Genomic DNA, 26,331 nt, shown 5'->3' on the forward strand with positions numbered 1-26,331 from the left:
ACTGCATAATTTTAGCCGACTAATTCAATCAATGCGAAAGATTACTTATCTCACTTTCAACTATATTTAGTATGGCCTCTGTGAATGGTTTAGGTATAATTGTTATTTTAGACGGTCATGAACAGTCCAAAATTGAAAAGAAATGTTTAGAAATTAGAAAATACATTATATTACACCGTTGTGTCTAAATATTTTTATTGGGTAGTAATATTCATTGGAATAACATTATAAAAAAAAATTGCATTTTTCTGATAATAATATGTTCATTGTTATAATTACACTTAGTTTGTTTGAAATTATGTAATGTTATCTTAATTTAAATTATACACATAATGTGAATGTAATTACATACAGGCTAACATATAATATTGTATTTTAGTTATATCATACTATAAAGAGTCAAAATAAATATTTGTTAAGTATTTTATTTTATTTTACTTATTACCTAACTCAATTAACAAATACCAAATATATCATATAGGTATCATTATTAGTTCATAAAATGTGAGATTTTTTTTTATCATTTAAGCCCAAAGATAATTTTTGAATCCAGGTGATGTCTGGTGAATAATATGATCTTTGTTTAATTTAAAATACGTATATTATATAGGTACGAATTTATTTATTGTTGCTAAAATTTAAAATCACAAAAATTATAATATAAAATATAAAATAAATAATTTTAATGTTAATCAATTTACTACTATTAATAGTTGTTTTTATACTGTATAAAATATGTAGGTATATATATTTATAATGGTAAGTAAATCTTTAGTTTGAAGTTAGAAAAAAAATACCCTTAATGATATCATTAATTTTTTTTTTCAATTTTATGAATCATGATGCAATCAAAATATGCATGAACGTTTGTACAAAAAATATTTTCAAAGAACAAAGATCGTATTATTATCATAATAATTTATTTCAGGAAAAATTGAGCATGAATAAAGATAAATATGCGAGAATTTTTCAATTTAAATAATGTAAATACCTACAAAGCGTATTTAAATTGTTTGTATAAAATGTTACCTTAAAAATAAACTAAACAAAGCTGCTCCATGGACCACGATAGAATAATTAGACATCTAACGTAATTAACATTTCAATTCGTAATCTAGTCTTATTAAACTTGAATTCGAAGACTAAACAACATAACATCAATATTATACCCGTGTATAGTATTATATCTATAATTATTTTTTTCTAATGGAAATTAATAATAATTTCAACGTTTAGTTTTATTTTGCAATTTAAAAAAAAAATTATACGATTTTTTTTATCATGGTCATAATGCCTTGTTCATATCTACGAACTGCCATAATGACATAATGTTTAATAATATTGCAAACACTGATATTGTATATTAATCTATATTATGTTTCTAATAATTCATTGTGTGACAAATGTAAATATCACCTATTATAATATGTATATTGTATAAAATACAAATTCTGAAAGCGATTTATTTCAATTAATATCGCTTAGCGCTACAAATATTAATCAAACCGGAATAATAATTTTATAATAAAAATACACAATGACAATAAAACGATGATACTATTATGACGTCGGGTTCATAGTCGGTATATGAAACACTATACAGAGGTCCTGTCAGAAAGACGAAAATGTGAAGAGGTGATACCGCGGTACTGGTCTGGTTTTAAATATTATCATAGTGACTCGACTTATTTCAGTTTAATAATAATATGGTTTTTTGCAATCCCTCGTATACAGAGCAGAGGGATGAACATGTGAAATAAGAGTATTATATGACAGTCACATAACTCATCACGTCAACTCACGCCAACTTAAATATATTTTAAAACGTAATTTTTATTTATATGTCAATCACTATAAGTATATTATTGTACATTTCAATCAAAATATTCAATAGCATGACTTTGTATTTTCTTATATTCTTAAATCCATTTAATAATATTCAGACAATAAATGTTTTCATATGTATTATGTAAATGTTATATTCTGTGGTAATATTGTTATAATATAATGTCGACCTATTAACCATGAATCACTCCGTGTATTATAATATCTATAGTATCTAAACTAATTCGATTCAATTTATTCGTTGAGTGCCCGATGTTGACATTATATTTGAAACTTTTAACATTCTTTAAAAAGTTTCCACAAATATTAGATAAACTTTACAACGGTGCGTACACACTCAGGAATACAGGATTTCCCAAGAATAAGTTATACCGTAAATTACTTAATGAATAATAATTTGTGGTTATATATTAATATGTCAACAAATTTTCTGGTGTGAAGAAGAAATGCATAATATTATACATTCAAACAATAGGTACATTTTACGAATAATGAATTTTAAATTTTAATATTCATGCAACTATTTATAATAATATAATTAATATACGTGTAAAGCGGTAAAATAAAAAAGGGAATTTTAATTATCATAATAATAATTACGGTTGTGCAAGTAGAGAACATACTATTGCTTTAATTTATTGAAAGCATAGTGCATTCGTCGTAATGAAATTAAAAGCCAGACAGTATACGGGATGTTTGGCATTTCGTCTGGGTTCGCTCATTTAGTTATGGGGTAGTGGTGTAAGGCATAAATTTGAATTAAACGATAAATCGTCGCATCGGAAATCATTTATATCAGTAAATTACAGTCTACCGTGTTTACCGTGTATAACCTATATTAAATTGTAATAACAATTACCACATGACTAAAATGTTTTTGAAAAAAAATTGCAGTCCATATAATAAATGAAGACAAAATATTTTATTTTGCATATAAAAGTATTATATAATAATATTATAAAATATTTTGAGCATAACGCATCATTCCAAAAACCCGTTCACAGAAGAAAAATAGTTGACAATTAATTACGTCATAACGTTTTTTAACCAAAAACGAATTTATATTGATTATCTATATCGAACGGAATTTAATGTCTACAACTTTGACAAGATCTTATTGTTTTCTTATTATCTCTTAAACCACAACGGGAACTACATTCCACCGATGATTGTAAGCTGTGCCCAAGTACTTACACGTTAAAGCAAAACCACACATGTAATTTGGGCCCTGGTTTTTTTTATCCAGAATGAAAATGTTTTATGGAAACGGCGCTCGGTTTATTATCACCATGGATTAATACAATAAAATATAAAACTGTTAAGTGGTATGTATAAATTGTATAAACAATACAATGAAAAAAATGTATGTATATTTATTGACTATAATAGGATATAAATAGTGATTAAGAAAAAATATTTTAGTATACGTACAGGATATAAATAAAAATAAATACAAATTACATATTTGTGTAAAAAATAATAGAAAAAATATTTTAGTGTACAGGGATAAACAAAATTAGGATATCGTATTGATACATATAATATCGTTTGATTGGTGTTTCACCATTTTTATATTTATTTACTAAAATCTAATTTATCACATTTTTTTTATGTTGTTACATAGTTTTTAACTTTGATAATTTAATATTGAACTTTCAAGTATAAAATAGGTTTCAGACACGGCTTACAATCACACGTTCTACCGACAATAAGAAACGGGACACATGTTACATTATACATTTTTAAGCAATGTAATCTGAGCGCATTATACATGAAAAAAGTACACAGTTTACGTACGCCCCAAACCACAATGGTCTGACCGCACTAAGGTCCTCGCCATGGGCTCCGTATAGGTAATATGTCTTGTAGGACATGCGCACAGGGAAAGCAGGGTGTGCTCTCGCTGCCCCCGAAGGTTTGAATAGATTTGTAAAGGCCGAACAGGTGCAACTGTCCAACTGCCACCGTATAATGCTCGATAAAAAATAAGTTAGTTTTCCAAAAAGTGTATTGAATTACCCAGCTAATCTTTTATCAGTTTAAATTGGTCTATCTTTCACACAGACCACAGTACATTATTATATTATTAACATTCATTAAAGATGTATATGCCATATAATATCTAGTATAACTATGATCGGAATCTAAAAATATCTAAACTTTTCGCGTGTCCCGTCATATAACGATACAGGCGATATGCAGTACACTGATATTCATTTTATTGCCACCGTTCCCCGAGTCATGTACGTATGGACCATTTGTATGAAAAAATTGGCCGGTAAAAATGTTCGCTGCACCCGACTTGAAACTCTGCGCACGCCTATTTTGTAGCGCCGAACACGTTTACGGGTAGTTTAATTGGACTGTCCTGAAAATTGGATGGGTGGGTGCCAGGTGGGTACATCAATGGGGTATACCTACCGTATACGTCCTATAGTCTTTCCGCTGTAACCGTGTTAAACACAGGAATGTCATTAAATCGTTTACGTATAGTTAGTCAAGCCCGTTTCACAGTCGTTATTGAAGTGGTGGGCGGGTCAATGCAACTATGGTATTTCAACTGTCAGTTTTAATTTCATTCGGCGCCACTGGACTCGTGGGTACATATTATAATAGTTATGGAGTTTGCTCATTACAGACAGACTCGATGTAAAATCGCACGATACACGTGAACGACCGAGACCAGTCGGGATTTTCCGCGGTGAGATTACTGGCACGGTCGACATGTAAAACACTATAATATTTCACCCGAAAGACGCACGGTGACCGGCAAAGTGCATATCTGTGTCGGGACGCATTCTAAGGTCTAGCCGTAAACCAAATGTATGGCGTCGAATATACAACGATTACCGTTTCGTTTAAAGGTCTCGGGCGAACGGGTGAATAATAAATTCAATTTCGTCGCCGTCGTCGTCGTTCGTGGGTAGTATAAGTAATATCTATATGTACATATAATATACGCGCACGATGAAATGTATTTCAGTGTCGAAGAGCGTGGAAAGACGCACGTACATAGAGGTATACTGCATTATAATAATAATAATATATAATACCATGACATTATTTATGTTATATTATACAGGGTGGTTATATTAACAGTGTTCAGTCATCATCATCAAAAGTATTTACGTATTTTAAAATTTATTTTTACAGAAGTTTAAGTCCTCCGTCATAATATTATAACAACATTTTGAAATAAAAATCATATTTTTTACCATGTTTTAATAATCTTATTATGATAGTGTTAGTTTTAAATGATACAACATAGTATGTATATTAAATTTAGATCATCATAAAAAATATTTTTTTGGAATTTTGAATATTCAATGAGCTATTAATATAGGTGTTATTTTTAATTATTTACAGTGCTGGTTAGCGTTTGTCAATGTGACGATGTGATACATGGTTATTCCACAAATTTTTGGTCTACATTTCTAAACTTAAAAATACCTACAAATAACTAACTAATTGCTCGTTCGATATTCAATTATTTTCTAAATGACCTAGGTATAATATCAAAAATCTCAGGAAAAACATTCTGTTTTAAAATTCGAAACTAAATATGAATGTCATTCGAAATTAAAAACAACAATGATGAAAAATCGTGAAACATTTTGTTTATAGTGGCTTCAACAAATAAATAAAAAAAAAAACAAAAAATACTAATCGACACTACGAGTGTTCACCATTATATTTACCAAGTATAATATATAGTAGCTATATATTAAATTAAATATTATTGTTGTATCTTTATTCAACACGATGTCTGGTAAAATAGTACGAATTTACATTTACGAAAATTTGCTAAATCGTCGGTTATTAATGTAATCGGATTTTTTATCGCACATATATTATTTGTACCTGTCAGAAGCGTCGTTTGTAGTTATACCACAAGGTATTGCCCTATTTTTAACTATGCATAATTTAGTGATGACTGATTAGCAAACCAAGTTCAAGACCAAGACTATGCAAGTCTTGGTTTTGATCTGTATTACTTGTACTTGTAGACTCAATCTTAGTAATGGTCTTAGTCTTGGTTACACCTTGTCTTGCAGCCTTGCTTCATTCACAAAATGCTAAAAATATTAAATACCTATTATATCACACAAGGCTAGAACTTTTAGGATTTTTATTTTATCTCTAAGATATAACTTACTTTAAAAGTACAATATAATATAATATAAAATATATTTACAATTCAAACATAAATAAATTCAATAATGTTTTAATTTTAATTTTGCATTTTTTTTTTAAACTAATTGATCACTATGCACTTTACTGTTGTATTTCTTCTGTCCACATTTCCTACTTTCCGGTGGATTTTCCTAAAATTGTTTTCCATACAAACCTCTTCCTGATAATTACGAACACAACAGAAAAAAATCAGCCAAATCGGCCAAGGCGTTCTCAAGTTATGGAGTGACCAAGGGAACTAGGGATTAATTTGTATGCATACCTATATAGATTATTAAATTATTGATTTCAAAATAAAGTAGTTGAAGTTAGTATGAGATATTGGACATTTTCTTCTTGTTTTCTGAAGCTATTACACTTTCGTTACTACATTGTTTCCAATTATTTCTTATCTAGTATACAATAATTCATAGATCGCCGATCAAATGTAATAATATTTTCTAGTTTCTTATTATATTCATTACAAATAAATAAACTTGACATAAGATACATAATATATACAACTAAATGCGTTTTTAAGGCGAAAATTAGCAAAACCGCAAAAGCTTGGTCACGCTGGTGGGTTACCTATTGAAAAGCTGGCAACATCAATACCATTTTGATCATGACTAGCCACAATAGTTTATTTAACACTTATGGCGCCTAACAGTTATAGCTTGTACGCTAATCGCTCATTTTTACAAGCAATATCAAGAAAGTAAAGAAGTAAGTTATAAAATATAATTTCAACCACAATTTTTGATTATTAATGGGCTGTATATCTATTCCCTGGTGTAGTTACGTTTAATGCGGTTTTATTAAATTCAAACAAAATATATAATAAGTATTTAATAACTATGTAACAAAAAATTATATTTGCTTACACGATTAATTGGCCTGCTAATAAATATTGGATTTATGAAAATTAAAATTATTTCACTTGTTCTATATATATATATAGGTGGTCGTAGTGCATCAAATTAGCCCAATACATTATTACAATGTTAACATATTGTATATTTTATAATTATTATTATATATTTACGTAAGTGGGTATATTACGCCGAGCGTAGTTTTATCAACCTCTACCACGCGTATCTGTAACACTCAATAGGGTCTGCCCTCGCGGTAAAAAATTAATGAAAAAAAAAAAAAAAACTATTATTGTTGGTGTAAACCTATATTATATAACTTACACACACCTCTCCCACACCAGCCTGCTGATAGCTACAAAATATGCATGTATACAATATTATGCATAATGAGTGCGGAAGTGTCGTGACGGGATTGCAGTAATCAAAACGTCGTTATACGGTGCGTGAGCCGATAATTTCTAAATATTAGCTGACCGACGAATGGGGTATACAGGAGGTTTGAATTTTGATCGGGTGGTGGGCAGGTGGAAGGGTGATCACGAGGTGTGTCGACCGATAACATCTGACCCAAACTACCGATGAACGTATACAGGTACATCGTGTATCGTGATTCGTGGCGTGTTTCAACTAATATTAAAGTTAAAAAAAAAAATACCCATATAATAATAGAAATAAATAACTCGATACGCCGTATTATTATTATAAAGAAATCTCCACAATAACAGTACTTCCTTCTCCGATGTTTTATTTTCCGATGTTTTTATTTTGAGCGTACATAGGTAGTTCGAGTTTACTATTATATATTATAACTTAAGTGCATCGGTTATATTAAACAATAATCATAATAATTTTATATTATAATATTAATAATAATTTAATATTCAGCCCACATTTCTTAAAACTTAAAAATTAAATTGTATTAGAGCTTACTTTTTTATTGGAGGCTTGTAAAAATTAGAAATATTCGTCGAATTTTGAAGTATACTTCATAACATTAAAAAATATATAATGTAAAAAATATATTAATTTAAATATTTTATTTTTAAATATAATTTTTAAGTACAGTGGTAATAATAATAAATATTTGAGCGTTAGAATAGGTTAGGTTAGAATACCTCAATATTGCTATTTTATCAAAAGAAAATTAATATAAACAAAAATAAATAATACAATTTTTTTCTTGGAAATTTCTTTTGGAAATATCCAGGGGTCGGAAATGTCCTCTTTACATCACTAGTAGTAATACGTTAAAAATTATACGAAAATCAATTGCGTAAGGCGAGTTATTATTATTATTATTATAGTAGTTCAGGTGAAATCATTGAATTATTTATGCTGTTAAAACATTACAGTTATAAGTATTACTGCGACCTACCTATAATGCGTATATATATTTTTTTTTATTTTCCAGAATTTTCGTTTAATCGAGATTATTATACATGCCAGCATTATAAATATTGTGATATTTATAAGAATTTATCTAAAAATAAAATATCTAATATATTTTGTTAAGTTACCACGGGGGCTGTTTGTCCTGAGTTATTGCCCTTAATCGAAAAAGTAAAATTTAGCTGCTGGGTTTAAAATTATTATTGTACCAATAAATTGTCAATACACAGATAGGGCATATCATGTTTATAATATAGTTTAACCATTTGTATCTATATAATTTATACACCTAATATTATATATTATATAGCATTATATATAGATACAGCGTGCCGTAATGATTATTTACTGTCCAACAATTAATCTTCGGTTTCATTTAATTTAAACTTCCAGATCGTATTTTATCATTTAACCAACTCGTTTAAGTTATGAAACACGTTTAATTGTAATGTATTAAATTATGCATTGCACGCCTACCACCCACATAACATATACTTAAGTAGGTAGGTACATTATAGGTATACTCAAAACTCTATCAGTGTGCTTATACAAACGGTTATATTACAATAATTTACGATATTTAGTTAATATTCTATACTCCTTTACCTTAATAAAATACGTTAAAATATTTTTCAGAGTTTGCGCCAAGTAGGTACCTATTGACTTTAATAATATATAATTTATAATATGTAGGATGTACGGCGACAGAGTATAATATTATAGTCGACTATTGATCATAGTTAAATTGTAAAATCCTCCAAATATCCTTTTTTTTCATCTAAAGACTTCTCCTTGTCACTGCAATTATTCTTCTGTTTTCTCTACTTATTGTTTCATTTCTTCGTAACTTATTACAGATAGTAGCTTCTTTATATTCCCCAGATTTGAATGATTATAAAATGCATTCTTCTCTATATACAATTGCATTTACAATGACCGATTTTGTACATTCTTACGGTTCAAATCAATTGAAACGTTTTAACTTACTAAGTAATTCTACTCATTCTTAAAGTGTTTTACCAATTCACCCATTATAATTTCTTGTAAAAGTAAAATAAGACTGTTTAAATAACATACAGCAATAAACTGTCATAATACCGATTCCTCAAGCATTTTAAAAGTCAACAAAAATATCAATTATTTTCCCTCTTGGATCCTAATTCTTAGGTACTTAATGCTTACCATAAATATTATTTCACCGAAGTGTGAGACATTTCGTGTTAGCTAATGACACTGGAAGTTCTAAAAAATATATTTGACAGAAATAGTATAATTGATAAACACGTAATGCGATACGTAATGATCGAATTGCGTTATATTGTCGTAATTATTTTAGTTACCTACCGTAAATTACTGCCATAAATTGTTGTAGGTACTACACGCATTACACACATAAAACAACACATTTTCGAATAATTGTTTTGCGTATTACAACTAATATGATTTTACTTAAACTTAATCAAAAAGTGTGTTGGTTAAATTAGTTTAAGGTAATTTTTTACAATTGACAAAATATTCTCATTGAAATTACGAGATATTTACATTTTACAAATGGTAGATTAAATTAATTTACATTTAAATTTATCAATTTCTGTACCTATATACGCAAGACGACAGATAATATATTGAATTATTATATTTCATTTTGAAGGTTGGATATTATTATTAGAGCATGATATTATTTTTTTTAAATGCATTCAATTAAAAATAACCAAAGCACTTAAATACACACAATAATGTTCGTAAAGGAAAAAAAATTTGCAAGTTAACCAATCTATTTAATTCTATAGATTTTACAATGAATGCTGTAGGGACTAGTGGTATACAAAACATAAAAAAAAACGAATTAGTAAAAACATGTTTGACATATTTGTTCATTATATTTGTTTACTTTATTTTGGAATACATACAATTCACATCGTTTTTTTTCTGATGGGTTTCATTGGTAATCAAATAAAATCAAGTTCAATAAAATAGTAAATAACGTACTAATATAATATTTAATACTCACGTCATTTATTGTTTTTTTAGTTTTTATTTTTTTTATTTAGAATTGTACAACTTGTATAATGATATTTTAAAAAAACACAAATGATAATAATATTAAATAATATTAAGTAAAAAAAATAAATATAATAAATTAAATTAGCTATCTTTTAAAGAGGAAGTAGAATTTATGTAAGGAACTATCTATTGGAGGCACTTCATGACGTGAAGGTTTTTGTGAGAGATAACAAGACAGAGGTTTGGAGATATGTAAGAGAAATTGCAATGAATTACAACTGATCGAGGAATTTAAAATGTGAGATTTTATTGTTGTTTATATGAGTAGGATTTTGTTTGAATGGTTGGTGATCCTATGTTACATTTGCATACAAACGTGGTGTTTTTGGGGTTTTAATGGCTGTTTGTTGATGACACCATGTTCAGGATTGGTGTTGGATGTGAATGTCGGTGGTTGTTAATGTTTTTAGTTTAAGGTGTTGTTATGTTTGTGAGTAAGTTTGTTGTACATTGTACATCGTCTGAAGTTGGTATGGTCCTTTGAAGAGAGAGCATTTTGCTAGGAGAACCAGTGATTATGTGTAGGAGATGGATGTGGGAATTTCCCCACATTTGACACACATGGAAATACAGGCATGGTAGGTTTGGGTGTGGCTATAAAAATGTTTTATCAATCCCCCATAGACTGTATATTATATGCAAAAGTTTTCGTAGTCCTAACCTAAGGCAGGGCTACTGGATAAAATCATATCCCCCCACAAGACAAAAACCTAAATACGCCACTGCAGGTGTGGACTATCTGTGCGTAAATAAATGAAACATATTAAACATCTAGTCATTACATAAATACAAAATAATAATGTTAAGTACAGTTTAAATGGTTCAACTTATTTACAAAATTATTTAAACTCAAATAAAAACAATTTTTTAACTATTGTATGCATAAAAAATCATGTTGAATATAATGTTAGATATTTTCACGTTAAAATGAACATTAATCAAAATGGAAAACGACAAACTTTGTGTTTCAATTCGTATGAATGGTATTTATGAGAAAGCAATTACTCACAGATTAAGGAACTATATTAATGGAAAACGAAAATTATATTGAGACAGAATAATACGATATTAAAGCTTATTGTTTGGAATAAAATACAATGAAACATAATAAATTATAACAAATTATAATATTATATTTTATCGTAAACAAAAACTAAAAAAATATATTCTAAAACAGAGGGTAGAGAAAATAATAGGTATATTTTTGTTTTATATACCATCAAATTATTTTAACTTTTAAAATATTATGTTTAAAGTGTAGATTCAGACAATTAAAAAAATAAAATCCAACAATAAGTAAGATATCATGATTAATTTTAAGAAATATTGTAAGATACTAAAATTAATGTATTCATAGCTGTGAGTAATGTAGTATATTATTTTCCATAATAACATTCAAGAATGGAGAGAACCTGGAGACAAGGACTAGCGATGGGCACTATCGAGTTAAAACTATCGAACTATCCGATTGTTTTGAACTATCTAACTATTCAATTATTTTATAAACTATCGAATTTGGTCGATAATATCGAAAAATCACTCGATTGTTTTTTTAAACTCGATAGTCAAAACTAGTTGGTACTAGACGTACAGACGTGTATTACTATTTACTACCGAATGAAAACTATCGGTAGTTAAAACGACATGTGCAGCTACTAAAAGGAAAGTATTGAGTGTATTACTCGATAATTTTTCAAAAAAATCGATGGTTAATAATACCTATTCAATCGAAAAATCACTCGGTTGATTTTTAAACTATCAAATAACAATCGATTGTACAAACTATTCGGTAGAGCCCTAGTGCCCATCACTAACAAGGACGTCCAAGAATCAGATGGATAGATGAGGTTAAGAAGGATCTACAGCAGTTAGGGATACGGAACTGGAGAAATGTGATGAGCGGAGAAGAATATTGTTTTGGAAGCCAAAGACCTTCATGGACTGTAGAAGTGTAGACATTAAGAGTAGTAGTTAGTAATGATATTATTACTAGTTAAGGCAATCCACTCTCATTTCATTCTAACCAGTGTTGAAAGCTTAATTTCGACAAAAACTTGATTGACTCAAAATATTTAAAAAAAATTGTACAAAAGCTTTTGTTTTGTATGAATATATTTAATAGATATACATAATATTATTGGAGTTGCATAAAATATAGCGATTCAAATTAATCTAGTATTATTAATATCAATGTTTAGTATATTTTCGTTGCATGAATATTATTCACAGATCATTAACGGTATGTTAATCATTTCAAAAAGTGGCTTGGCGAGGGGTGTTGGCTGTTCCCAGTTTCGCAATGTGACTGAGAGTAAGTAACGCCCGCTACTACTAGTTCCCGGATGGGTGACGACCCAGGTTCGCAGTAGTAACTATAGCCACACGCACACACACACGTGTTGCTTACCTACCATAACAATGCATTATCGTACCAACCTTACCGACCACAGTTTATAACCTGTAGAGTGTAGGAGTTAAACTAATAATGACCATAGTCACCGGTCTTAAGTTCAATAATAAAAAAAAAATAAATAAATATGGAGTAAAAAGATATAGCTCAATATAATAATTTTATTATTAATTATTATTATAACACTACTTAAACATATAATATTTGTGTCCCACATTTAACGGTATTAAATGCAGATAAGTATTAGATTTAGATTTTCTAAATGGTCTGCAATTGGTCTGGAAAATATTTCATTACAGTAAAATATATTTTTTTTTTAGAAAATAACCTATATACTGTCTTATATAGAGTATAAGGCAACGTAACCAATCATGTAGGTAACAAACTATACGAAAATTTTGCACAGCATTCCGGGGTTATGTTTTGATTAAATAATTTAGTTAAAATCAATGTCAATAATATTTTGATGCTAACATTAGAAATGTATTTGACGTTTTGGGTAAGGATTTAGATTTGCCTGCCCTTCAAAATTGGGACCCAAAACCAGCAGTTCAAAAATGGTTAAACCAAAATGAACGCCTCATTAAAGACACACCTAAAGCCAAAGATAAAAAATGGTTTAGTAGGATATTTATGGAAGCAACAAAAAGAAAATCTGAAGAGCATACTGAACAAAAAAATAAAAAAGAATGTTTTAATATTGTGATATATGTTATGTATATAAATATTATGCAAAAAGTAAAGAGGACATTAATTAAAATAAAATATTTTGAACATGAATGTTTATTTTATTTCTTCCTAAATTTAATATTATTGCATCTTAAAGCTAAAATGCAGTTGATACAAATCCTTAGAATAAGCCCTGGAAGGAGGGGTTTCTTTGAAAAAAACAGAAGTCATTAAGAAATTCCTAAAGTAGTGCAAAAATCTCAAGAATTTGAAAATATGGTCTTTAAATATATATTTTAAATTTGAAAAAAAAAATTGGAATTTGAACGAATGCATTATTTTATGGCAGCGAGCACGCTTGGTAAACAATTCTGTATAATATACATTAAACTACACAATAGGTACATTATTCATATAATGTCCAACTAACACCATTTAAACACCACATGATAAAACGAAGTGACTCGATTCAAATCGACTTCTTTAATTCGTGTCAAGTTCCCCCGCGAATTTTGTTCGTGCGATCGTTTATGTAATAATAGTAATATAGCTGGTGACTGCCACGCGCGCCTCTCGTTATAAATATTATAATGTAGTAATTCACGCTGTAATATAATGGTAGGTACATGACGTATTTTATGGGCGGAATTTTGGCGGAGCGCGAAGAGTTAGAGTAACAGTATTATAGGGCACGAACACATATCAAATGTGTGGGTACAACCGTACAGAGTATTATTTTAACGAATATATATTATATATTATATATATATATATATAAAAATCGTCAATAAAAAAATATGGTCTGAAACAGCGAGAAAACCATATACGCGTGGTAGACACGTACAAAACGCGCCGTCAATACACAAAACATGTAACGTTATATTATATATATATATATAAATACGTGTATTATTATTATGTATAGCTGGCAACGAGTCCAATAACGAGCTTATCGCCCGATCGACGCCGTCCATATATATTATCGTTATTTATTTATATAATATTATATAATAATATATGAAATGCTTTTCGCAAAAAGCTCTCCGGCTGCGGCTCATGACAATTTATAATATTATTATATATTATGTTGTACGCGCGCGCATCATTTTATTTAAAAAAAAATGATCTCCTCGTTGTCTGTATAACCAGAAGCGTGGTCGGGAATTATTGAGAAAGCCCCCCCCACCCTTTTTGGTTGGTTAGACATTTTTTTCAAACAAAATATTTGTTAAGTTTAGCGTTATAAATCTAGTTTGCGCCCACGCGAATTTTTAAATTTTTTTTAGGACTCCTATTAAATGCATAGGATATACAATATGTATTATTACAACCAGTCAATAACGATGTTGCAAAAATCAATTACCGGAAATCATTAGTTTTTATGGCATAGCCTTACAAGTTACAATGTTAACGATGTTCGGTGTTTTGTGTTAACGAATTTTCAATTTTTTTTTTTTGTAACCCAGTTAAATCAATGTTTTAAAAATTATTGTGCAAAAATAATATTCTGACCTCACCTATAGTGGTTTTACATAACAAGTCGAGGGATGTTTTCGATTTTAATTGTCCAAGTGAGTGCAGACCACTTCGGGTGTATAATATGAAACTTCCAAAAAGACTTCCCCATCGTTTTCAGTATGCTTAACTACATAGGTACGTTAAAACAAAAAAATATTGAAAAAAAAGGTTGTTCAGTTAAACTATTTACGGGGGGTCAAGGGAATCAATCCTCTCCCCCTCCCCATAGGCTGTATAGTGTATATAGTACGCAAAAGTTTTCGGAGTGCTAAGTCAAGGCCTCCAACTTTAAGCGCGGGACCACTGGATAAAATAATATCCCCCCCACAAGACAAAAACCTAAATACGGCACTGCACTGTACGCAATCACATAATAGACGATTCGCGCTCGTCTGAATCGATCGCGCGCACATCGCATAATATCTCATAATACATCAATCCACGCGGCGGCGGTATATTGTACGCATAACACATCAGTCATCGTAATATATTACCACTGAAACACAACATAGTAATAATAATAATAATAATAATATATTGTAATAACACACAACGATAATAATGTACAATATAAAACCACTTAAAACGTACACCGTTTCTCCGGAACCGGAAGAGGTGGCGGAGGACTTCGACTGCGGCCGGGACTAAAGTAATAATAACAATATTATTATGATGTACTACCGGAGAACCTCGTAATAATAATATATCAATTAGTGCAATACACAATCGCGGACGGCTGGTTGGAGCGATAATATAATACGCGTAAACGTTGCAATGACATTACATACCACCTACGTGTATAATAATATCGTGTGCATGACGATGTAATATTATTATCATATTATATAATAAACATAACGATATGATATTATAGGAGGTACCTGCACGACTCGTATGATAATATTCTGTTTTTATTAATTCGTTTATATGCGCGTTTACAGTAATACGAGTGTGTGAGTGCAGTGAAGGTGCAGTGCGGGTACAGTGGTGATACACACGCGTGGTGCACTTAGTACTGGGTAGGTATAAGCGCGAATAATTTTTTCGCCGTCAATATTAATAATATTTTACCATCCGATTTGCCTAGTGCATTACACGCGTCCGTTCAGATTATTATTATTTCCGTCGTATAATAATAATAATATGTATAAATGCATGCATGCGCTGGCCCGATCGTATCGCAGAACAGCGCGTGATATAACAATATGCGTATATTATTATTATTTATATTATTTGATACGTACACCGTATATTATATTATTATAATGTGTGTACAGCGATATATTCATAAACAGTCTTCTATGGCGCTGTACACATTATTATACAGCTGATATATACAAGTATACAACATAAATTGAACGAGTGTGTTTATTAAAACGTATCGTTTTTAATATTCATAATATTACATTGTAATGCCGGGAGATGCGTTTTTTTTTTTTTTTTCGTTCACGAGCCGACGACGGCGTCTACATAATAATAACAGTATGTAATAATAATAATAAAAATAATAATATACTGGGTAGGTGTTGTGTACAGTGTTGCACATTATATTACATTATAGTGAACAAATAAATTCTCAAACAAATTTAAAACCGTTTATTGGGTTCGCGACTGCAGGGTGTCGATATATTGTGTACATGATGATATGATATTACATCAGCAGCTGTAATAATAATATACCCCCTCAAAGATTCATGTCTCCGACTACGACGATCACATAAAATACATATTATATTATTATTATTGCGTGCCGTAATGGCGTATCGTTTTTGGATTCGGTCCATGCGCGTTTGGCGGCAAACGCTTCCATTCCCAACCCCTTCACGATAGTCTTTCGATTAAGTACATATGCGTATTAAGTATATTATAGTGCAAAAATATAGGGTTTCTCGAAATTCCCGTGCACATTGCATATTATAATATATTCGTATATAGTATCTATAGTGTATTTTATTTTTATTTAAATAGGTTTGCGGTTTCCCCTCCCCTTTCCCGCATGTTGCTATTATATAGTCATGGTTCAAGCACTGACGAATTACAATTAAGGAAGCCCTACAAATATGATAACGAAATGAATTTATGCGCCAGAAGTTTTTACCATACCTACCTACCTACCAACCTATAATAGACATTTATTTTTCAGCCATGCTAATCGGGATTTTTATTTCAATAATTAATGCTATTAAATGCGGACAGGTAATACTATACACCTATACTGCGCGTACACAACTCTTTATTTGAAACAAATCAAAATAAAACATAATGATAACCTATACGTTATAAGACAATAACGATTGGAATATTGGATTAAATCACGGTTAAGTACATTTCAAATGACAATAGATATAACATGTATATCGTCACCAATTTGAATACGTATAATATACGTTGTATAAGTCCACTCCAAAGTCCAACTTAAAAATAATCCATAATTAATTTGGTCCGTTTATTCACTGCAGTAGATAATATGCTGGGTCTTATGATATTACTTTTTTGTCGATAATTTCACAATTATTGGCCACGAAAAAACATATAAAATTGCTTTCATATTTATTTTTATTGTTCACTATAAAACAGAATACCTATGCAGAGTCAATTAATAAATAATGTCATATTTATAAATCATAAAATCCTATGTTTAAACTATAATTTTCAATACATCATGTAGTAGCTGATCCTGCACGGCTTTGCCCGGGAATTTACATATTCTTAAACTCCGTTAAATGTAAACTGCATAGATTTTTAACACAGTTATTTGGATGGTTTTTACGACATATAAAATAGTCTAATTAGGCCTAAAATTGTATCCAATTATAAATTATAATAACTTATTTATTTTCTGTGACAATATATTATAATATATAATGTCAATATAAAATCTAAGAGATTATAGTACATGAGATAGAGAAAATGAGCAATGGGCAATGTAGCAGTGCCCAGTTGAATAAAATTTAGAATAAAATTAGAATACAATTTATTTTTTAAGATAAGATAAGTGTTTACCAATTATTGTACTTCTTATATTTTACGATTAGTGAACCAATTGTGCTTACCTACTTTTTAGTTTTAACTTCAGGTATATAAAAATATGTTTTTGTCCAATCTAATTTCATCAACATTGAATCAAACATTTTACATAAAATATTTAATATGTAATATACTATATACTAAAATAATTAAAATTAAAAACTTATAATATTACACTGGTCAATTTATTATAGAGTGAATTTTTTTCGGTTTCGAGATAATAAATAATATTTTTGCATTTAAAATGTTAATTGCAGATTTGGAGTCAATATTCAATAACAGCATCGGGACTTATATGAAACGTCTTTATATCCAACATACTCAAGTATACATTTTAGTATTATTGGGATACCTATAGAACACATTCATTTAATTTTTAATTCTCACATGTTATTGTTATAGGTCTAGGTAGGTAGGCACTCGAATTGTGCAATATTGGTCTATCAACTAGGAAAAGTTAATTATTGTTTTTTACTAACTAAGTTAGTTTTTAGTTTCGATCAAAATATTAAGTAAAAATTATTTTTAAAACATCTTCACTCAAATTAAAAGCTTATAAGTTATTTTCATATACCATCCCAATATCATACAATTAGGTTATCATAATAATAAGATCTAAGGACATAATAGTACTATACCTAATACCTTTAGGTTATTATTTTACATACATGTTAATATTGTATTATAATATACATATACGGACTAGAAATATACAATTATTATTCAAAATATTTTTTAAGTTGTGTTTCCTATGCACGATTTTATTAATATGGAGACGCGTGAAGCTAGCGACTAACACGTGATTAGCCATTCTTTGTATTTTCTATAGCCATGCATATTTTGATATTGTTTACAATTATTTAGGTACTATTTTTTTTTAAAGTGAAAGGAAAAGGTTGGAAATTGTATCATAGAAAAAAATATGTTGTTTATAAAGTAAACGCTTTCGAGTATTCGGAAAGTCTCACTGTCATGTTAAAAAATAACTGGTGTAATTTACATTACATCATATTAAAAAGTTCAACTAATACATTAGTGAGTATGCCAGTGTTTGACAAGTTCCTTAAAAAAAAAAAAAAATCGTTCCTTTGGAAAGTGAACGAGTTCCTTTTTTAGTTCCAAATATAATAAAAATTCTTATTTAATCTCTTATGTTTTTTTTTCATATGCATACTTTTTTAGTTTTTAATTATAATATATAACTACAACTTACAAGTAGCCAAGTAGGTACATTATATTTAAAAATTCTATTTTTAGATTTTCTTCAAAATTAAATTGTTTGCCAACGTATGTCGATTCTCTTAACGTCGATACCCGATAACGATCACTAATTATCAATATACATTATACACATCAAAAAAATATATCTTAATTTCAATTATTTACATAATTATCTGTGTAAATTATTGGAACTAGAAAGGAACGAACAATTTTGTTATTTTTCCTTGAAAAAAAGAACTAGTTCATTTTTTCGTTCTTTTTTTATAAAAAGGAATTCGTTTCAGGAATCTGTTCCTTTTGGAACTCATTTCTACCAAACACTGATTATGGGTTAGCGCCACGTCAAGTAACATTAATCAATCTAAAAGTTACTAAAAATAAATTTATATTTCAACTGTAAATAAAAATGTGTTATATTATGATGTCGGTAAGCAAAAAAATTATATAGTATGTAGTATGTCTAGATCACAATAATAAGCAACAAAGCAACGTACTTAAAAACATTAATTTATTGGTTGTGCAATATTATAACTTTTGGTATAAACGTTGTTATTACCCAATATCCATAACAATCCTATGGGTACCTACATAAAATCCATAATATTATATCTATACATTTTAACTTTAATACTGTGTTTAGTAACATAATATTTTACATTTACGTGTAGGTACCGTGGTATCGCCTGTATAATTTGTTTCTACGAATTTTATGAAGACAGTTTGTGTACCATAAATTTTAATTTTAATTTCATTACAACTCAGATATAAAATAATTATTAACTATTAAAAACTCTTAAAATTTTTGATTTAATATCTGGTTTCCGTAGTGTAGTGGTTATCACGTGTGCTTTACACGCACAAGGTCCCCGGTTCGATCCCGGGCGGAAACACAGGAATCGTCTTTTTTTGCATTTTATATGTCTTTCCGCGTAAATCATAAAATCAACCAATTTTTTATTATTATTAATATTTTCACCATATTTATATTGTGATAGGTCGTATAATACGCAATTACCAAGTTTAATTGGAAGCTATAGGTATAGCTGTATTAATGTATTATAATAATGTGACACTAACATTAAAAAAAAAATGTCCAAGTAATCAATTTTTGTTTTTTTTTCGTTTTAAAGCATAAATGTTTACTATGAGCCTGTAGTTAAACACAGTCCTAAGTTCTTGTTGTAACTTGTAAATACTAAATACCTAACAAAGTGCCAACAATTATTATCCGAACAGAAGTTTTTCAGAAGGTCGGTGATAACTACCATCGACTTATTATAATAGCCAATTTAGGTCAATGGTTACTACCGTCTACGCAATCAAAAAAATAATACCTATGATAATAATAATAATATGTCATCGAAGTAAAACGCATGCGGCCACCAGCAACTGTCATTCACCGCAAACCAACATATAGGTAAGTATGAATTTATAAAATACCAAATTAAAAATTAAAAATAAAAATCTAAATATAAGGTACCTATTATAAGTAAAACACCGGGCACAGACATAATTATTTTGCGTTTAATTGCTTATGGAATCGCCTGAACAAGCATGTGGTTTCCGTAGTGTAGTGGTTATCACGTGTGCTTCACACGCACAAGGTCCCCGGTTCGATCCCGGGCGGAAACATTTTGTGAGTTTTATAAAAATAAAATGTTTAACTTATGAATATTGTGTTTATTAATTTATTTAATAATATTACGTAGTTTTTTTACCATCCCCGGAAAAGTCGAAATATTTGTATACGTTAGAAACATAAATATATTTCATTATTATTCATCATATTATATTCGGATATTAAATAATATTATAATATGTATGTGTTTTAAAATAAATTATTTTATGCTGGATGGGGAAAGAGGAACGTATTGATTTTACTGCAGTGTTGTGCTTCTTTACTTCGGGACCTAATCTATTCCAGCGATAATGAACGGTTTGAGTTCCGGGTATATATTAATTTATAATTTATTAATATTATCGTTTTTTTTAAAAATGTTTTATATACTCAGATTAGTTTTTAATATTTTTTTTTTTCATGTACCTACCTACATAACATATTTTTTTTTATTTATTATAGGAATTAATGACAAAAGTGAAAAGTTCTATAAAACAATATTGTGGATTATACTATTGTATTGTGTTTGCTACTTTGTACTTTGTAGTCAATGTTAATTATTCGAAATCACGTATTTTTTTGGACATTTCCACTATTTCAACTCTTAATAAAAAAAATATCGCAATTTATGTGTACTCTAGCTGTAACTTCAATGGAATAAAATATAACCTACATATCAAATGAATATCTACTAATTATTTTTATTAGTAACATTTTAGTAATAATCATTAATCGAAAGTACCAACAAATTACACATTATACGTATACCTAGGTATTTGTATCGGTATAATTATTTATTTTGCGTGCTAAATTATTATTTTGTATTGCAAATGATAGTCGATTAAAAAAATATATGTAAAAAAAAATTGAATCAATGAAGGGAATGTAGTTTTAATTAACAATACAAATGAAAACACTTATAAAATGGCAAATAATACATTTTTTTTTTGATCAGACTTGTTTTTATGGTAACAGCTGTTTTTTTTTTATAGAGACACATTTGCTAAACGCACAAAACAACACACACTCGAGTCATACTGCATTTTTGATATGACTATACTATGTTATCAGCAGTTTATTTATTTTATAATTAAATAATTAAAAGGGTTGTGCGATTGAATTTCGATGTACAATTTATTTTTTTTCTACCGTTTTTCTACCAATTTTTTCTACCTTTTTCTACCGTCTTTACACTCACACACACACACCACATTCATGTATATTATTGCAAATATGTACATCGGGTACATTAAAATAAAAATCGTTCCCCTTGGATGCAACAAAATGTGTTTTAGTATTCAATTTTTTTGTTGCAAGTCAACGTTAAAGGACAGTGGGACACTAACAATTATTATACGCAAACCATGAAATAATAATATCTGTGAGTCTTCACTTTTATGAAAAAATTTATTTCAAATCAATAAATTCGTTTACACAGTTTTGTTGATAATTTTTTTTTTTTAAGTTACAATACAATCTGTAACTTGATTTTGTCATGTCAGTATAATTTCATAATAATATATAATATATAAACACACGTTTAGTCCGTTCGAAATGTATAATTTATTATATCGTAATGAAATTATGTTCAACTAGTGCATAGTTCCGCTATAATATAATGTTTATTATAGTAATAATAGTAATATTATTAAAATATGGTATGATAATAATAATAATAATTATGGTAGTTTCTGCAGTCGATTTCGATGGAAGTTATTATTACATGACAATCGGCTGACGGCAGAGGGGACGTGCTCGGATTGTTGGCGCGGAAAAATGTCAATAAGAAAAAGCGAATTAATGCCATAAAAACGTTTTTTATCCGACCCTCCAAATAAAAAAAAATTTTTCAAAAGTAACAGCATTAATGTATTCGTTTTATACGCTTACCGTTTTTCCGCTAAACAATCTCAAAGTACGTACCGTACACATAATATATGGGTACACATATGTATAAAAAAACATAAACTGTACTAAAAAAAAAAAAATAATAATAATAATAATAAAACTTTACGCGTATAGGTACCTACCCGAAATACAATATTACGATTCGTCCCGATGGCAGAGCACTCAGCTAGTGTAGTCTTGGGCATTTCGTTAATAATTTATTACATCGAACATGCGTCTGCGTGTGGATGGATATACATATACAGGACATATAGGACGTAAAATAAAAATATATTCGGCTTTTCGTTTACGGTTATATACAGCGCCGACGTTTTTGCACTGGACTGTACCTATACTATTGTAACACAGCCACTTCTCCAGGGAGCATAATGTACACATGAGGTGGCCAGAGAGCCGAAAGAATTCGTGGCGACGAAAAGCCAACGGAATCCCCCACAGAGATTTAGTGTGCATAATACATAACATTACATAAATATATAGAATAATGTAATATTCGTTCACATTTACCTAGTGGGGGAACTTTGAGATTTTTCTGGTTTTAAAATTGCATTTTACGCGAAATGTTTTAATGGACGATAATAATTTAATGACTTTCGATTCAAATGCATTACCTACCTATACATCCTAGTTTTTATGTTATTATTCTTTTCTGTGGAACATATGGATTATCAATATATGAAGATCGCGGTGTAAAACGAGATTTTCCGATTTAAATTCTACATTCTATATTTTTACCTAAAATTTTATATTTATACACAATCATATTTTATAACCAAATAAATGTGACCCAATAATTAACGCCGAACTAACTTTCACTAATCCATTTTAATGTTTTTAAATATGTTTTAAGGAATTTGATTAAATTAATACAAATAAGTTATTGGTTTTATATAATATTTTTTTTTATTGTCATTAAATATTCTAAAAAAATGTATTATTTGCGAAAACATTCAGTGTTGTATAATTAATACTTTTAATCATCAATTAACCTGCAGATAAGAACATATTATTATTATGTTTTAAAACAGAAAAATATTGATCTGGATAATGCATGACATTATGCGTTTAAATAGAATCACTATGTTTAAATAATAAACAGATGATATACGAGCAGATAATTGTCAGTTTGCGGTAATTTGACACTACACGCTATGAAAACAAACAAAAATCGGTCGACGTTTATCTTTTTACGACCCCTTGCGTACCCATATTTTTGTATTTTTGTGTTTGTGGGTCTTGTCTAAAACGAGCGGTGTACGAAAATTATGGCTGGCTACTAATCCCCATCGATTTCCTAACCTTTTGGCCTAACTTTTACACTCCACCACCGCCGAGTCGCCGACACAATTACATTCGGTCCGATAGAGCGTCAATTTGATATATAATCAAACGTTTGAATATATAATATATATATATATATTTATACTATACATATTATTATTATATAAGGGGACGGTTGCGACTTGCGATCGTAGGTACTGATACAAACTAACCTGGAAAACTCGTAATTTTCCATCTTGATTTTGTTACAACGAATCCAGCGGCCAATCTAATTGCAAATTGCAATTTCTGAAGATTACACTTTATAACAAAGTAGGAAACTAAAATAATAACCATAATAATATGCGTTTATTACGCAAAGATATATTTTATGTGTAAAATCCACTGAACTAAATACATGGAATGTATTAATCAAAATATGATCGTGATATAGAAAGTCGCCAAATTCATTCCTATAGTTATAGGCACGGACTAAGATATAATGGACTGGAAACGACAAGGTGGGCGGGTGACGGGGGACAGCCCGTAAAAGGTTCCTCTGTTATCATCAACACTCAAAATTGAATGTTTTCAGCGCTACCAGTGGTTTTATTTAGCGTCAAATTTTGTATCTCAGTCCGCGTTTTATACGGATGGCGCTGTAAACTCTCAATTATGATTGCGACCCCTCGCATTTGCCTCTTGTACTTTCGAGGCCACTGATAAGCTGCTCGTTCCCAGTCCATTATATCTTAGTCCGTGGTTATGGGAAAACATTATAACATGTTGTGTTATCCATATGAACATTGATATCATCGCCATTATACCATTGTTAAAAATCAAATCGAAATGCATATGACGGCTCCCTTTATAGGTACATTATACATATATAAGAATTATACATAAAACGCATTCCATGTGTAGTGGTAAAATCAGTAGGTACGTACTATGTAAAATATGTACAGTAATTTATACACTATAATACAGTATGTAATAATTTATCATGGCTTGTGTTTTATATTATTAAATTGAACACACAGTGTGATTTTTTAAGCATATCTGCAGAATAATTAAAAGTGAAAAAGGGGAGTTTCTATTTGAAAAACTGAAGTTTGTATTGTCACATGACCATTCTTAAGTGGTACAAAAAATCTCAAGTATTCGTAAATATGGTCTTCAAATGTATTATTGAAACTTCCAAAAATCAAGATTTGATTATATCTAGATTGATTGAGCATACAAATAGAGTGAGAAAGCTTAAAAAGTAACTCCATATATTCGCCAAGCATGCGAACTCTAAAATGTTATCATTTTAATTTGTTTAAACTATGTTTACGATTATACGAATCATGATATGCTTAATACCTGACAATAAAAAGGGAATAGTTAGCATAAAAAAATTAGTTTGTACCAACACAGTCCTTATAAAATGGCACACAAAATATAGATAGGTACCTGCTAATTTAAACACGTGGTATTAAGTAATCATAAATATTCCAGACATCAGAATTTAAATTAATGCATAATATTAAAGGATGAAATGAGGGTGAGCATGCATGCTTGATTAATTACCCTATAAAGTTATACCGGAGTGTATAAACGTATAACAGTACCTAACGACTATATATAGTAAAATCATAAAAACGAATATTATTTCAGTGCTCTTTCCCGTTTCGACTTAATTATAGAATCTAAGATATGATAGACATTGCGTTAAAAATGTTTGAATAAATTGTAAATACTATACCATAATAAATATTGTACTTTGTAGTTTTAACAATGTATAAACCATCTCAATTCTCGAGTTCAATAATTATAGTGTGCGATAACAGTATATTTTATAAAATCATCTTTTAGTTTTCATAATATTTTGGTGTTATATTTTTTTCTCCTGAAGAAATTCCAAGTATAAAACAGACATAGAATTAGGGTTTCTTTGTGGTATTAATTATTAATATATCTTCTCAACTCTGAAATAACGCGTTGTTCAGTTTTATATAAACTCATCTTGTACGTGAATAAAAATTATTTCGTTTAACATTTTGATATTTGTTTCACTTGTATAAACTATTTGGAAAAAAAGTCTTTCTAGACAAAAAATAAAGCTTGTGTTTGAGTGCGTTAGTAACACAATTTTATTTTCAGCTTACGTGAACTTTAAATAAAATACTTAAATCTACTGAGATGGTTTCATAAGTACCCGAGGAAATATGTAAGCTTTATCATTCCACAGCCGACAGGTTGATCATACATTTTCCTCCTTCAATGATGAATATATTTTATTAAAAAAATTCATTATATTATTTTAATATGTGATTTTTATGTAACAGATACCTTCTTAAAAAAGGAAATAT

At 29.1% G+C, this 26,331-nt stretch overlaps 1 protein-coding gene and 2 non-coding genes across 3 annotated transcripts in view; 2 read left to right on the plus strand and 1 right to left on the minus strand.

The window, feature by feature from the left end:
• Positions 1-26,331, minus strand: part of LOC132949232 (nephrin-like) — a 354,694-nt gene that overhangs the window by 64,094 nt on the left and 264,269 nt on the right. The gene's annotated exons all lie outside the window — the stretch shown is intronic.
• Positions 20,009-20,081, plus strand: Trnav-uac (transfer RNA valine (anticodon UAC)). The gene has a single exon. It is a non-coding gene; the product is annotated as a tRNA-Val (tRNA).
• Positions 20,751-20,823, plus strand: Trnav-cac (transfer RNA valine (anticodon CAC)). The gene has a single exon. It is a non-coding gene; the product is annotated as a tRNA-Val (tRNA).

Source organism: Metopolophium dirhodum, chromosome 7 (assembly GCF_019925205.1).
Source record: "Metopolophium dirhodum isolate CAU chromosome 7, ASM1992520v1, whole genome shotgun sequence".
NCBI classification, from domain to species: Eukaryota; Metazoa; Arthropoda; class Insecta; order Hemiptera; family Aphididae; genus Metopolophium; species Metopolophium dirhodum.